This window comes from Apium graveolens, chromosome 8, assembly GCF_009905375.1.
Source record: "Apium graveolens cultivar Ventura chromosome 8, ASM990537v1, whole genome shotgun sequence".
Classification (NCBI taxonomy): Eukaryota; Viridiplantae; Streptophyta; class Magnoliopsida; order Apiales; family Apiaceae; genus Apium; species Apium graveolens.
In genome coordinates, this window is record NC_133654.1 from 130,258,094 (window position 1) to 130,274,457 (window position 16,364).

Sequence of the window (16,364 nt, forward strand, 5' to 3'; positions counted from 1 at the left end):
TCAACCATTTAAATCACTCATCACCATATTAGAGTCACTTTGCACCCTATAAGAGTCACTTGCCACCATATACTGGTACAATTGACCTCTTAACATCATATACATGCCATTTGACATCCTTTAACCACCTCTTGGTACCACTTTTATATAAGTCAATTAGGGCCACATTTTTACTCTATTCAACCATGCAAGTCACTCTTCACTATATTAGAGTCACTTTACACCCTAACAGAGTCACTCGCCACCATATATTGGTACAATTGACCTATTAACATCATATACATGCAATTTGACTTCCTTTAACCACCTCTTGGTACCACATTTATACGAGTCAATTTTGGGCCATATTTTGGCTCTAATCAACCATGTAAGTCACTCTTCACCATAATATAATCACTTTACACCATATAACAGTCACTTGCCACCATATATTGGTACAATTGACCTATGAACATCATATACATACAATTTGACATCTTTTAACCACCTCTTGGTACCACTTTTATACAAGTAAATCAAAGCCCATATTTTGACTCTAATCAACCAAGTCAGTCACTCTTCACCATAGTAGAGTCACTTTGCACCTTATAAGAGTCACTTGCCACCATATATTGGTATAATTGACATATTGACATCTTCTACATGGAATTTACCATCCTTTAACCACATCCTGGTACCACTTTTTCACGAGTCAATTTTGTGCCATATTTTGGCTCTAATCAACCATGTAAGTCACTCTTCACCATATTAGAGTCACTTTGCACCCTATAAGAGTCACTTGCCACAATATACTGGTACAATTGACCTATTAACATCATATACATGCAATTTGACTTCCTTAAACCACATCTTGGCACCACATTTATACGAGTTAAATTTGGGCCACATTTTGGCTCTAATTAACCATGTAAGTCACCCTTCACAATATTATAGTCACTTTGCACCCTATAAGAGTCAATTGCCACCATATATTGGTACAATTGACCTATTAACATCATATACATGCAATTTGACATCTTTTAACCACCTCTTGGTACGACTTTATACAAGTCAATTTAGGGCCATATTTTGACTCTAATCAACAATGTAAATCACTCTTCACCATATTAGAGTCACTTTGCACCCTATAAGAGTCACTTGCCACCATATAACGGTACAATTGACATGTTAACATCATCTACATGCAATTTAACATCCTTTAACCACCTCTTGGTACCACTTTTGTATGAGTCAATTTTGGGCCATATTTTGGCTCTAATAAACCATGTAAGTCTTTCTTCACCATATTAGAGTCACTTTCAACCCTAAAAGAGTCACTTGCCACCATATATTGGTACAATTGACCTATTAACATCATATACATGCAATTTGACTTCCTTTAACCACCTCTTAATACCACATTTATACGAGTCTATTTTGGGCCACATTTTGGCTCTAATCAACCATGTAAGTCACTCTTCACCATATTATAATCACTTTGCACCATATAAGAGTCACTTGCCACCATATATTGGTACATATGACATATGAACATCATATACATGCAATTTGACATCTTTTAACCACCTCTTGGTACCACTTTTATACAAGTAAATCTAGGCCCATATTTTGACTCTAATCAACCATGTAAGTCCCTCTTCACCATAGTAGAGTCACTTTGCACCCTGTAAGAGTCACTTGCCACAATATATTGGTACAATTGACATGTTGACATCATCTACATGCAATTTAACATCTTTTAACCACCTCTTGGTACCACTTTTTCACGAGTCAATTTTGGGCCACATTTTGGCTCTAATCAACCATGTAAGCCACTCTTCACCATATTTGAATCACTTTGCACCCTATAAGAGTAACTTGACACCATGTATTGGTACAATTGACCTATTAACACCATATGCAGGCAATTTGACTTCCTTTAACCACCTCTTGGTATCACATTTATATAAGTCAAATTTGGGCCACATTTTGGCTCTAATCAACCATGTAAGTCACTCTTCACCATATCATAGACACTTTGCACCCTATAAGAGTCACTTGCCACCATATATTGGTACAATTGATATGTTAACATCATCTACATGCAATTTAATATCCTTTAACCACCTCTTGATACCACTTTTATACGGGTGAATTTTGGACCACATTTTAGCTTTAATCAACAATATAAGTCACTCTTCACCATATTAGAGTCACTTTGCACCCTATAAGAGTCACTTGCCACCATATACTGGTACAATTGACCTATTAACATCATATACATGCAATTTGACATCCTTTAACCGCCTCTTGGTACCACTTTTATAAAAGTCAATTAGGGCCACATTTTGACTCTATTCAACCATGTAAGTCACTCTTTATCATATTAGAGTTACTTTGCACCCTATAAGAGTCACTTGCCACGATATAATGGTACAATTGACATGTTAACATCACCTACATGCAATTTAACATCCTTTAACCACCTCTAGGTACCACCGACCCAATTTTGGGCCACATTTGGCTCTAATCAACCATGTAAGTCACTCTTCACCATTTTAGAGTCACTGTGCACCCTATAAGATCACTTGCCACCATATATTGGTACATTTGACCTATTAACATTATATACATGCAGTTTGACATTTTTTAACCACCTTCTGGTACCACTTTATACAAGTCAATTTAGGGCCATATTTTGACTCTAATCAACCATGTAAATCACTCTTCACCATATTAGAGTCACTTTGCACCCTATAAGAGTCACCTGCAACCATATACTGGTACAATTGATATGTTAACATCATCTACATGCAATTTAACATGCTTTAACCACCTCTTGGTACCACTTTTATACGAGTCAATTTTGGGCCACATTTTGGCTCTAATCAACCGTGTAAGTCACTCTTCAGCATATTATAGTCACTTTGCCCCCCTATAAGAGTCACTTGCCACCATATATTGGTATAATTGATATGTTAACATTATCTACATGCAATTTAATATCCTTTAACCACCTCTTGATACCACTTTTATACGGGTCAATTTTGGGCCACATTTTGGCTTTAATCAACCATGTAATCACTCATCACCATATTAGAGTCACTTTGCACCCTATAAGAGTCACTTGCCACCATATACTGGTACAAGTGACCTATTAACATCATATACATGCAATTTGACATCCTTTAACCACCTCTTCGTACCACTTTTATATAAGTCAATTAGGACCACATTTTGACTCTATTCAACCATGTAAGTCACTCTTCACCATATTAGAGTCACTTTACACCCTAAAAGAGTCACTCGCCACCATATATTGGTACAATTGACCTATTAACATCATATACATGCAATTTGACTTCCTTTAACCACCTCTTTGTACCACATTTATACGAGTCAATTTTCGGCCATATTTTGGCTCTAATCAACCATGTAAGTCACTTTTCACCATAATATAATCACTTTGCACCATATAAGAGTCACTTTCCACCATATATTGGTACAATTGACCTATGAACATCATATACATACAATTTGACATCTTTTAACCACCTCTTGGTACCACTTTTATACAAGTAAATCAAGGCCCATATTTTGACTCTAATCAACCAAGTTAGTCACTCTTCACCATAGTAGAGTCACTTTGCACCTTATAAGAGTCACTTGCCACCATATATTGGTATAATTGACATATTGACATCTTCTACATGGAATTTACCATCCATTAACCACATCCTGGTACCACTTTTTCATGAGTCAATTTTGTGCCACATTTTGTCTCTAATCAACCATGTAAGTCACTCTTCACCATATTAGAGTCACTTTGCACCCTATAAGAGTCACTTGCCACAATATATTGGTACAAATGACCTATTAACATCATATACATGCAATTTGACTTTCTTAAACCACCTCTTGGTACCACATTTATACGAGTTAAATTTGGGCCACATTTTGGCTCTAATCAACCATGTAAGTCACTCTTCACAATATTATAGTCACTTTGCACCCTGTAAGAGTCACTTGCCACCATATATTGGTACAATTGACTTATTAACATCATATACATGCAATTTGACATCTTTTAACCACCTCTGGATACGACTTTATAGAAGTCAATTTAGGGCCATATTTTGACTCTAATCAACCATGTAAATCACTTTTCACCATATTAGAGTCACTTTGCACCCTATAAGAGTCACTTTCCACCATATATTGGTACAATTGACCTATTAACACCATATACATGCAGTTTGACATCTTTTAACCACCTTCTGGTACAACTTTATACAAGTCAATTTAGGTCCATATTTTGACTCTAATCAACCATGTAAATCACTCTTCACCATATTAGAGTCACTTTGCACCCTATAAGAGTCACCTGCAACCATATAATGGTACAATTGATATGTTAACATCATCTACATGCAATTTAACATCCTTTAACCACCTCTTGGTACCACTTTTATACGAGTCAATTTTGGGCCATATTTTGGTTCTAATCAACCATGTAAGTCACTCTTCACCATATTAGAGTCACTTTACACCCTAAAAGAGTCACTCGCCACCATATATTGGTACAATTGACCTATTAACATCATATACATGCAATTTGACTTCCTTTAACCACCTCTTGGTACCACATTTATACGAGTCAATTTTGGGCCATATTTTGGCTCCAATCAACCATGTAAGTCACTCTTCACCATATTATAATCACTTTGCACCATATAAGAGTCACTTGCCACCATATATTGGTACAATTGACCTATGAACATCATATACATACAATTTGACATCTTTTAACCATCTCTTGGTACCACCATAATTGACATGTTGACATCATCTACATGCAATTTAACATCCTTCAACCACATCCTGGTACCACTTTTTCACGAGTCAATTTTGGGCCATATTTTGGCTCTAATCAACTATGTAAGTCACTCTTCACCATATTAAAGTCACTTTGCACCCTATAAGAGTTACTTGCCACCATATATTGGTACAATTGACCTATTAACATCATATACATGCAATTTGACTTCCTTTACCCACCTCCTGGTACCAAACTTATACGAGCCAATTTTGGCTTTAATCAACCATGTAAGTCAATGTTCACAATATTATGGTCACTTTGCACCATATAAGAGTCACTTGCCACCATATATTAGTACAATTGACCTATTAACATCATATACATGCAATTTGACATCTTTTAACCACCTCTTGGTACCACTTTATACAAGTCAATTTAGGGCCATATTTTGACTCTAATCAACCATGTAAATCACTTTTCACCATATTAGAGTCACTTTTCACCCTATAAGAGTCACTTGCCACCATATAATGGTACAGTTGACATGTTAACATCATCTACATGCAATTTAACATCTTTTAACCACCTCTTGGTACCACTTTTATATGAGTCAATTTTGGGCCACATTTTGGCTCTAATAAACCATGTAAGTCTTTCTTCACCATATTAGAGTCACTTTACACCCTAAAAGAGTCACTTGCCAGCATATATTGGTACAACTGACCTATTAACATCATATACATGCAACTTGACTTCCTTTAACCACCTCTTGGTACCACTTTTATATAAGTCAATTAGGGCCACATTTTGACTCTATTCAACCATGTAAGTCGCTCTTCATCATATTAGAGTCACTTTATACCGTATAAGAGTCACTTGCCACCATATAATGGTACAATTGACATGTTAACATCATCTACATGCAATTTAACATCCTTTAACCACCTCTAGGTACCACTTTTATACGACCCAAATTTGGGCCACATTTCGCTCTAATCAACCATGTAAGTCACTCTTCACCATATTAGAGTCAGTGTGCACCCTATAAGAGTCACTTTCCACCATATATTGGTACAATTGACCTATTAACATCATATACATGCAGTTTGACATCTTTTAACCACCTTCTGGTAACACTTTATACAAGTCAATTTAGGGCCATATTTTGACTCTAATCAACCATGTAAATCACTCTTCACCATATTAGAGTCACTTTGCACCCAATAAGAGTCACCTGCCACCATATAATGGTACAATTTACATGTTAACATCATCTACATGTAATTTAAGATCCTTTAACCACCTCTTTGTACCACTTTTATACGAGTCAATTTTGGGCCACATTTTGGCTCTAATCAACCATGTAAGTCACTCTTCACCATATTAAAGTCACTTTACACCTTAAAATAGTCACTCGCCACCATATATTGGTACAATTGACCTATTAACTTCATATACATGCAATTTGACTTCCTTTACCCACCTCTTGGTACCACATTTATACGAGTCAATTTTGGGCCATATTTTGGCGCTAATCAACCATGTAAGTCACTCTTCACCATATTATAATCACTTTGCACCATATAAGAGTCACTTGCCACCATATATTGGTACAATTGACCTGTGAACATGATATACATACAATTTGACATCTTTTAACCATCTCTAAGTACCACTTTTATACAAGTAAATCAAGGTCCATATTTTGACTCTAATCAACCATGTAAGTCAGCCTTCACCATAGTAGAGTCACTTTGCACCCTATAAAAGTCACTTTCCACCATATATTGGTATAATTGACATGTTGAAATCATCTACATCCAATTTAACATGCTTCAACCACATCCTGGTACCACTTTTTCACGAGTCAATTTTGGGCCACATTTTGGCTCTAATCAACCATGTAAGTCACTCTTCAACATAGTAGAGTCACTTTGCACCTTATAAGAGTCACCTGCCACCATATATTGGTATAATTGACATATTGACATCTTCTACATGGAATTTACCATCCTTTAACCACATCCTGGTACCACTTTTTCACGAGTCAATTTTGTGCCACATTTTGGCTCTAATCAACCATGTAAGTCACTCTTCACCATATTGGAGTCACTTTGCACCCTATAAGAGTCACTTGCCACAGTATATGGGTACAATTGACCTATGAACATCATATACATACAATTTGACATCTTTTAACCACTTCTTGGTACCACTTTTATACAAGTAAATCAAGGCCCATATTTTGACTCTAATCAACTATGTAAGTCACTCTTCACCATAGTAGAATCACTTTGCACCCTATAAGAGTCACTTGCCACCATATATTATTATAATTAACATGTTGACACCTTTTACATGCAATTTACCATCCTTTAACCACATCCTGGTACCACTTTTTCACGAGTCAATTTTGGGCCATATTTTGGCTCTAATCAACCATGTAAGTTACTCTACACCATATTAGAGTCACTTTGCACCCTATAAGAGTCACTTGCCACCATATATTCGTACAATTGACATGTTAACATCATCTAATTACAATTTAACATCCTTTAACCACCTTTTGGTACCACTTTTATACGAGTCATTTTTGGGCAACATTTTGGCTCTAATCAACCATGTAAGTCACTCTTCACCATATTAGAGTCACTTGCCATAATATATTGGTACAATTGACCTATTAACATCATATACATGCAATTTGACTTCCTTTAACCACGTCTTGGTACCACATTTATACGAGTTAAATTTGGGCCACATTTTGGCTCTAATCAACCATGTCAGTCACTCTTCACAATATTATAGTCACTTTGCACCCTATAAAAGTCACTTGCCACCATATATTGGTACATTTTGACTCTAATCAACCATGTAAATCATTTTTCACCATATTTGAGTCACTTTGCACCCTATAAGAGTCACTTGCCACCATATAATGGTACAATTGACATGTTAACATCATCTACATGCAATTTAACATCCTTTAACCACCTCTTGGTACCACTTTTATATGAGTCAATTTTGGGCCACATTTTGGCTCTAATCAACCATGTAAGTCACTCTTCACCATATTAAAGTCACTTTGCACCCTATAAGAGTCACTTGCCACCATATATTGGTACAATTGACCTATTAACATAATATACATGCAATTTGACTTCCTTTAACCACCTCTTGGTACCAAACTTATACGAGCCAATTTTGGGGCATGTTTTGGCTTTAATCAACTATGTAAGTCACTGTTCACAATATTATAGTCACTTTGCACCCTATAAGAGTCACTTGCCACCATATATTAGTACAATTGACCTATTAACATCATATACATGCAATTTGACATCTTTTAACCACCTCTTGGTACAACTTTACACAAGTCAATTTAGGGCCATATTTTGACCCTAATCAACCATGTAAATCACTTTTCACCATATTAGAGTCACTTTTCACTCTATAAGAGTCACTTGCCACCATATAATGGTACAGTTGACATGTTAACATCATCTACATTCAATTTAACATCCTTTAACTACCTCTTGGTACCACTTTTATATGAGTCAATTTTGGGCCACATTTTGGCTCTAATCAACCATGTAAGTCTTTCTTCACCATATTAGAGTCACTTTACACCCTAAAAGAGTCACTTGCCACCATATATTGGTATTATTGACCTATTAACATCATATACATGCAATTTCACTTCCTTTAACCACCTCTTAATACCACATTTATACGAATCTATTTTGGGCCACATTTTGGGTTTAATCAACCATGTAATCACTCATCACCATATTAGAGTCACTTTGCACCCTATAAGAGTCACTTGCCACCATATATACTGGTACAATTGACCTATTAACATCATATACATGCAATTTGACATCATTTAACGACCTCTTGGTACCACTTTTATATAAGTCAATTAGGGCCACATTTTGACTCTATTCAACCATGTAAGTCACTCTTCATCATATTAGAGTCACTTTACACCCTATAAGAGTCACTTGCCACAATATACGACCCAAATTTGGGCCACATTTCGCTCTAATCAACCATGTAAGTCACTCTTCACCATATTAGAGTCACTGTGCACCCTATAAGAGTCACTTGCCACCATATATTGGTACAATTGACCTATTAACATCATATACATGTAGTTTGACATCTTTTAACCACCTTCTGGTACCACTTTATACAAGTCAATTTAGGGCCATATTTTGACTCTAATCAACCATGTAAATCACTCTTCACCATATTAGAGTCACTTTGTACCCTATAAGAGTCACCTGCCACCATATAATGGTACAATTCACATGTTAACATCATCTACATGTAATTTAAGATCCTTTAACCACCACTTGGTACCACTTTTATACGAGTCAATTTTGGGCCACATTTTGGCTCTAATCAACCATGTAAGTCATTTTTCACCATATTAGAGTCACATTACACCCTAAAAGAGTCACTCGCCACCATATATTGGTACAATTGACCTATTAACATTATATACATGCAATTTGACTTCCTTTAACCACCTCTTGGTACCACATTTATACGAGTCAATTTTGGGCCATATTTTGGCTTTAATTAACCATGTAAGTCACTCTTCACCATATTATAATCACTTTGCACCATATAAGAGTCACTTTCCACCATATATTGGTACAATTGACCTATGAACATCATATACATACAATTTGACATCTTTTAACCACCTCTTGGTACCACTTTTATACATGTAAATCAATGCCCATATTTTGACTCTAATCAACCATGTAAGTCACTCTTCACCATAGTAGAGTCACTTTGCACCCTATAAGAGTCACTTGCCACCATATATTGGTATAATTAACATGTTGACATCTACAACATGCAATTTACCATCTTTTAACCACATCCTGGTACCACTTATTTACGAGTCAATTTTGGGCCACATTTTGGCTCTAATCAACCATGTAAGACACTCTTCACCATATTAGAGTCACTTTGCACCCTATAAGAGTCACTTGCCATAATATATTGGTACAATTGACCTATTAACATCATATACATGCAATTTGACTTCCTTTAACCACCTCTTGGTACCACATTTATACGAGTTAAATTTGGGCCACATTTTGGCTCTAATCAACCATGTCAGTCACTCTTCACAATATTATAGTCACTTTGCACCCTATAAGAGTCACTTGCCACCATATATTAGTACAATTGACCTATTAACATCATATACATGCAATTTGACATCTTTTAACCACCTCTTGGTACCACTTTATACAAGTCAATTTAGGGCCATATTTTGACTCTAATCAACCATGTAAATCATTTTTCACCATATTAGAGTCACTTTGCACCCTATAAGAGTCACTTACCACCATATAATGGTACAATTGACATGTTAACATCATCTACATGCAATTTAACATCCTTTAACCATCTTTTGGTACCACTTTTATATGAGTCAATTTTGGGCCACATTTTGGCTCTAATAATCCATGTAAGTCTTTCTTCACCATATTAAAGTCACTTTACACCCTAAAAGAGTCACTTTCCACCATATATTGGTACAATTGACCTATTAACATCATATACATGCAATTTAACTTCCTTTAACCACATCTTTATACCATATTTATACGAGTCAATTTTGGGCCACATTTTGGCTCTAATCAACCATGTAAGTCACTCTTCACTATATTATAATCACTTTGCACCATATAAAAGTCACTTGCCACCATATATTGGTACATATGTCATATGAACATCATATACATGCAATTTGACATCTTTTAACCACCTCTTGGTACCACTTTTATACAAGTAAATCTAGGCCCATATTTTGACTCTAATCAACCATGTAAGTCCCTCTTCACCATAGTAGAGTCACTTTGCAACCTGTAAGAGTCACTTGCCAGAATATATTGGTACAATTGACATGTTGACATCATCTACATGCAATTTAACATCCTTTAACCACCTCTTGATACCACTATTATACGAGTCAATTTTGGGCCACATTTTGGCGTTAATCAACCATGTAATCACTCATCACCATATTAGAGTCACTTTGCACCCTAAAAGAGTCACTTCCCACCATATATTGCTACAATTGACCTATTAACATCATATACATGCAATTTGACTTCCTTTAACCACCTCTTAATACCATATTTATACAAGTCAATTTTGGGCCACATTTTAGCTCAAATCAACCATGTAAGCCACTCTTCACCATATTAAAGTCACTTTGCACCCTATAACCGTAACTTGAAACCATATATTGGTACAATTGACCTATTAACATCATATACATACAAATTGACTTCCTTTAACCACCTCTTGGTACCACATTTATATGAGTTAAATTTTGGCCACATTTTGGCTCTAATCAACCATGTAAGTCACTCTTCACCATATTATAGTCACTTTGCCCATTATAAGAGTCACTTGCCACCATATATTGGGACAATTGATATGTTAACATTATCTACATGCAATTTAACATCCTTTAACCACCTCTTGATACCACTATTATACGGGTCAGTTTTGGGCCACATTTTGGCTTTAATCAACCATGTAATCACTCATCACCATATTAGAGTCACTTTGCACCCTATAAGAGTCACTTGCCACCATATACTGGTACAATTGACCTATTAACATCATATATATGCAATTTGACATCCTTTAATCCACATCTTGGTACAACTTTTATATAAGTCAATTAGGGCCACATTTTGACTCTATCCAACCATGTAAGTCACTCTTCATCATATTAGAGTGACTTTACACCCTATAAGAGTCACTTGCCGCCATATAATGGTACAATTGACATGTTAACATCATCTACATGCAATTTAACATCCTTTAACCACCTCTAGGTACCACTTTTATATGACCCAAATTTGGGCCACATTTCGCTCTAATCAACCATGTAAGTCACTCTTCACCATATTAGTCACTGTGCACCCTATAAGAGTCACTTGCCACCATATATTGGTACAATTGACCTATTAACATCATATACATGCAGTTTGACATCTTTTAACCACCTTCTGGTACCACTTTATACAAGTCAATTTAGGGCCATATTTTGACTCTAATCAACCATGTAAATCACTCTTCACCATATTAGAGTCACTTTGCACCCTATAAGAGTCACCTGCCACCATATAATGGTACAATTCACATGTTAACATCATCTACATGTAATTTAAGATCCTTTAACCACCACTTGGTACCACTTTTATACGAGTCAATTTTGGGCCACATTTTGGCTCTAATCAACCATGTAAGTCATTTTTCACCATATTAGAGTCACATTACACCCTAAAAGAGTCACTCGCCACCATATATTGGTACAATTGACCTATTAACATTATATACATGCAATTTGACTTCCTTTAACCACCTCTTGGTACCACATTTATACGAGTCAATTTTGGGCCATATTTTGGCTTTAATTAACCATGTAAGTCACTCTTCACCATATTATAATCACTTTGCATCATATAAGAGTCACTTTCCACCATATATTGGTACAATTGACCTATGAACATCATATACATACAATTTGACATCTTTTAACCACCTCTTGGTACCACTTTTATACATGTAAATCAATGCCCATATTTTGACTCTAATCAACCATGTAAGTCACTCTTCACCAAAGTAGAGTCACTTTGCACCCTATAAGAGTCACTTGCCACCATATATTGGTATAATTAACATGTTGACATCTACAACATGCAATTTACCATCTTTTAACCACATCCTGGTACCACTTATTTACGAGTCAATTTTGGGCCACATTTTGGCTCTAATCAACCATGTAAGACACTCTTCACCATATTAGAGTCACTTTGCACCCTATAAGAGTCACTTGCCATAATATATTGGTACAATTGATCTATTAACATCATATACATGCAATTTGACTTCCTTTAACCACCTCTTGGTACCACATTTATACGAGTTAAATTTGGGCCACATTTTGGCTCTAATCAACCATGTCAGTCACCCTTCACAATATTATAGTCACTTTGCACCCTATAAGAGTCACTTGCCACCATATATTAGTACAATTGACATATTAACATCATATACATGCAATTTGACATCTTTTAACCACCTCTTGGTACCACTTTATACAAGTCAATTTAGGGCCATATTTTGACTCTAATCAACCATGTAAATCATTTTTCACCATATTAGAGTCACTTTGCACCCTATAAGAGTCACTTACCACCATATAATGGTACAATTGACATGTTAACATCATCTACATGCAATTTAACATCCTTTAACCATCTTTTGGTACCACTTTTATATGAGTCAATTTTGGGCCACATTTTGGCTCTAATAATCCATGTAAGTCTTTCTTCACCATATTAAAGTCACTTTACACCCTAAAAGAGTCACTTTCCACCATATATTGGTACAATTGACCTATTAACATCATATACATGCAATTTAACTTCCTTTAACCACCTCTTTATACCATATTTATACGAGTCAATTTTGGGCCACATTTTGGCTCTAATCAACCATGTAAGTCACTCTTCACTATATTATAATCACTTTGCACCATATAAAAGTCACTTGCCACCATATATTGGTACATATGTCATATGAACATCATATACATGCAATTTGACATCTTTTAACCACCTCTTGGTACCACTTTTATACAAGTAAATCTAGGCCCATATTTTGACTCTAATCAACCATGTAAGTCCCTCTTCACCATAGTAGAGTCACTTTGCAACCTGTAAGAGTCACTTGCCAGAATATATTGGTACAATTGACATGTTGACATCATCTACATGCAATTTAACATCCTTTAACCACCTCTTGATACCACTATTATACGAGTCAATTTTGGGCCACATTTTGGCGTTAATCAACCATGTAATCACTCATCACCATATTAGAGTCACTTTGCACCCTAAAAGAGTCACTTCCCACCATATATTGCTACAATTGACCTATTAACATCATATACATGCAATTTGACTTCCTTTAACCACCTCTTAATACCATATTTATACAAGTCAATTTTGGGCCACATTTTAGCTCAAATCAACCATGTAAGCCACTCTTCACCATATTAAAGTCACTTTGCACCCTATAACCGTAACTTGAAACCATATATTGGTACAATTGACCTATTAACATCATATACATACAAATTGACTTCCTTTAACCACCTCTTGGTACCACATTTATATGAGTTAAATTTTGGCCACATTTTGGCTCTAATCAACCATGTAAGTCACTCTTCACCATATTATAGTCACTTTGCCCATTATAAGAGTCACTTGCCACCATATATTGGGACAATTGATATGTTAACATTATCTACATGCAATTTAACATCCTTTAACCACCTCTTGATACCACTATTATACGGGTCAGTTTTGGGCCACATTTTGGCTTTAATCAACCATGTAATCACTCATCACCATATTAGAGTCACTTTGCACCCTATAAGAGTCACTTGCCACCATATACTGGTACAATTGACCTATTAACATCATATATATGCAATTTGACATCCTTTAATCCACATCTTGGTACAACTTTTATATAAGTCAATTAGGGCCACATTTTGACTCTATCCAACCATGTAAGTCACTCTTCATCATATTAGAGTGACTTTACACCCTATAAGAGTCACTTGCCGCCATATAATGGTACAATTGACATGTTAACATCATCTACATGCAATTTAACATCCTTTAACCACCTCTAGGTACCACTTTTATATGACCCAAATTTGGGCCACATTTCGCTCTAATCAACCATGTAAGTCACTCTTCACCATATTAGTCACTGTGCACCCTATAAGAGTCACTTGCCACCATATATTGGTACAATTGACCTATTAACATCATATACATGCAGTTTGACATCTTTTAACCACCTTCTGGTACCACTTTATACAAGTCAATTTAGGGCCATATTTTGACTCTAATCAACCATGTAAATCACTCTTCACCATATTAGAGTCACTTTGCACCCTATAAGAGTCACCTGCCACCATATAATGGTACAATTCACATGTTAACATCATCTACATGTAATTTAAGATCCTTTAACCACCACTTGGTACCACTTTTATACGAGTCAATTTTGGGCCACATTTTGGCTCTAATCAACCATGTAAGTCATTTTTCACCATATTAGAGTCACATTACACCCTAAAAGAGTCACTCGCCACCATATATTGGTACAATTGACCTATTAACATTATATACATGCAATTTGACTTCCTTTAACCACCTCTTGGTACCACATTTATACGATTCAATTTTGGGCCATATTTTGGCTTTAATTAACCATGTAAGTCACTCTTCACCATATTATAATCACTTTGCATCATATAAGAGTCACTTTCCACCATATATTGGTACAATTGACCTATGAACATCATATACATACAATTTGACATCTTTTAACCACCTCTTGGTACCACTTTTATACATGTAAATCAATGCCCATATTTTGACTCTAATCAACCATGTAAGTCACTCTTCACCAAAGTAGAGTCACTTTGCACCCTATAAGAGTCACTTGCCACCATATATTGGTATAATTAACATGTTGACATCTACAACATGCAATTTACCATCTTTTAACCACATCCTGGTACCACTTATTTACGAGTCAATTTTGGGCCACATTTTGGCTCTAATCAACCATGTAAGACACTCTTCACCATATTAGAGTCACTTTGCACCCTATAAGAGTCACTTGCCATAATATATTGGTACAATTGATCTATTAACATCATATACATGCAATTTGACTTCCTTTAACCACCTCTTGGTACCACATTTATACGAGTTAAATTTGGGCCACATTTTGGCTCTAATCAACCATGTCAGTCACTCTTCACAATATTATAGTCACTTTGCACCCTATAAGAGTCACTTGCCACCATATATTAGTACAATTGACCTATTAACATCATATACATGCAATTTGACATCTTTTAACCACCTCTTGGTACCACTTTATACAAGTCAATTTAGGGCCATATTTTGACTCTAATCAACCATGTAAATCATTTTTCACCATATTAGAGTCACTTTGCACCCTATAAGAGTCACTTACCACCATATAATGGTACAATTGACATGTTAACATCATCTACATGCAATTTAACATCCTTTAACCATCTTTTGGTACCACTTTTATATGAGTCAATTTTGGGCCACATTTTGGCTCTAATAATCCATGTAAGTCTTTCTTCACCATATTAAAGTCACTTTACACCCTAAAAGAGTCACTTTCCACCATATATTGGTACAATTGACCTATTAACATCATATACATGCAATTTAACTTCCTTTAACCACCTCTTTATACCATATTTATACGAGTCAATTTTGGGCCACATTTTGGCTCTAATCAACCATGTAAGTCACTCTTCACTATATTATAATCACTTTGCACCATATAAAAGTCACTTGCCACCATATATTGGTACATATGTCATATGAACATCATATACATGCAATTTGACATCTTTTAACCACCTCTTGGTACCACTTTTATACAAGTA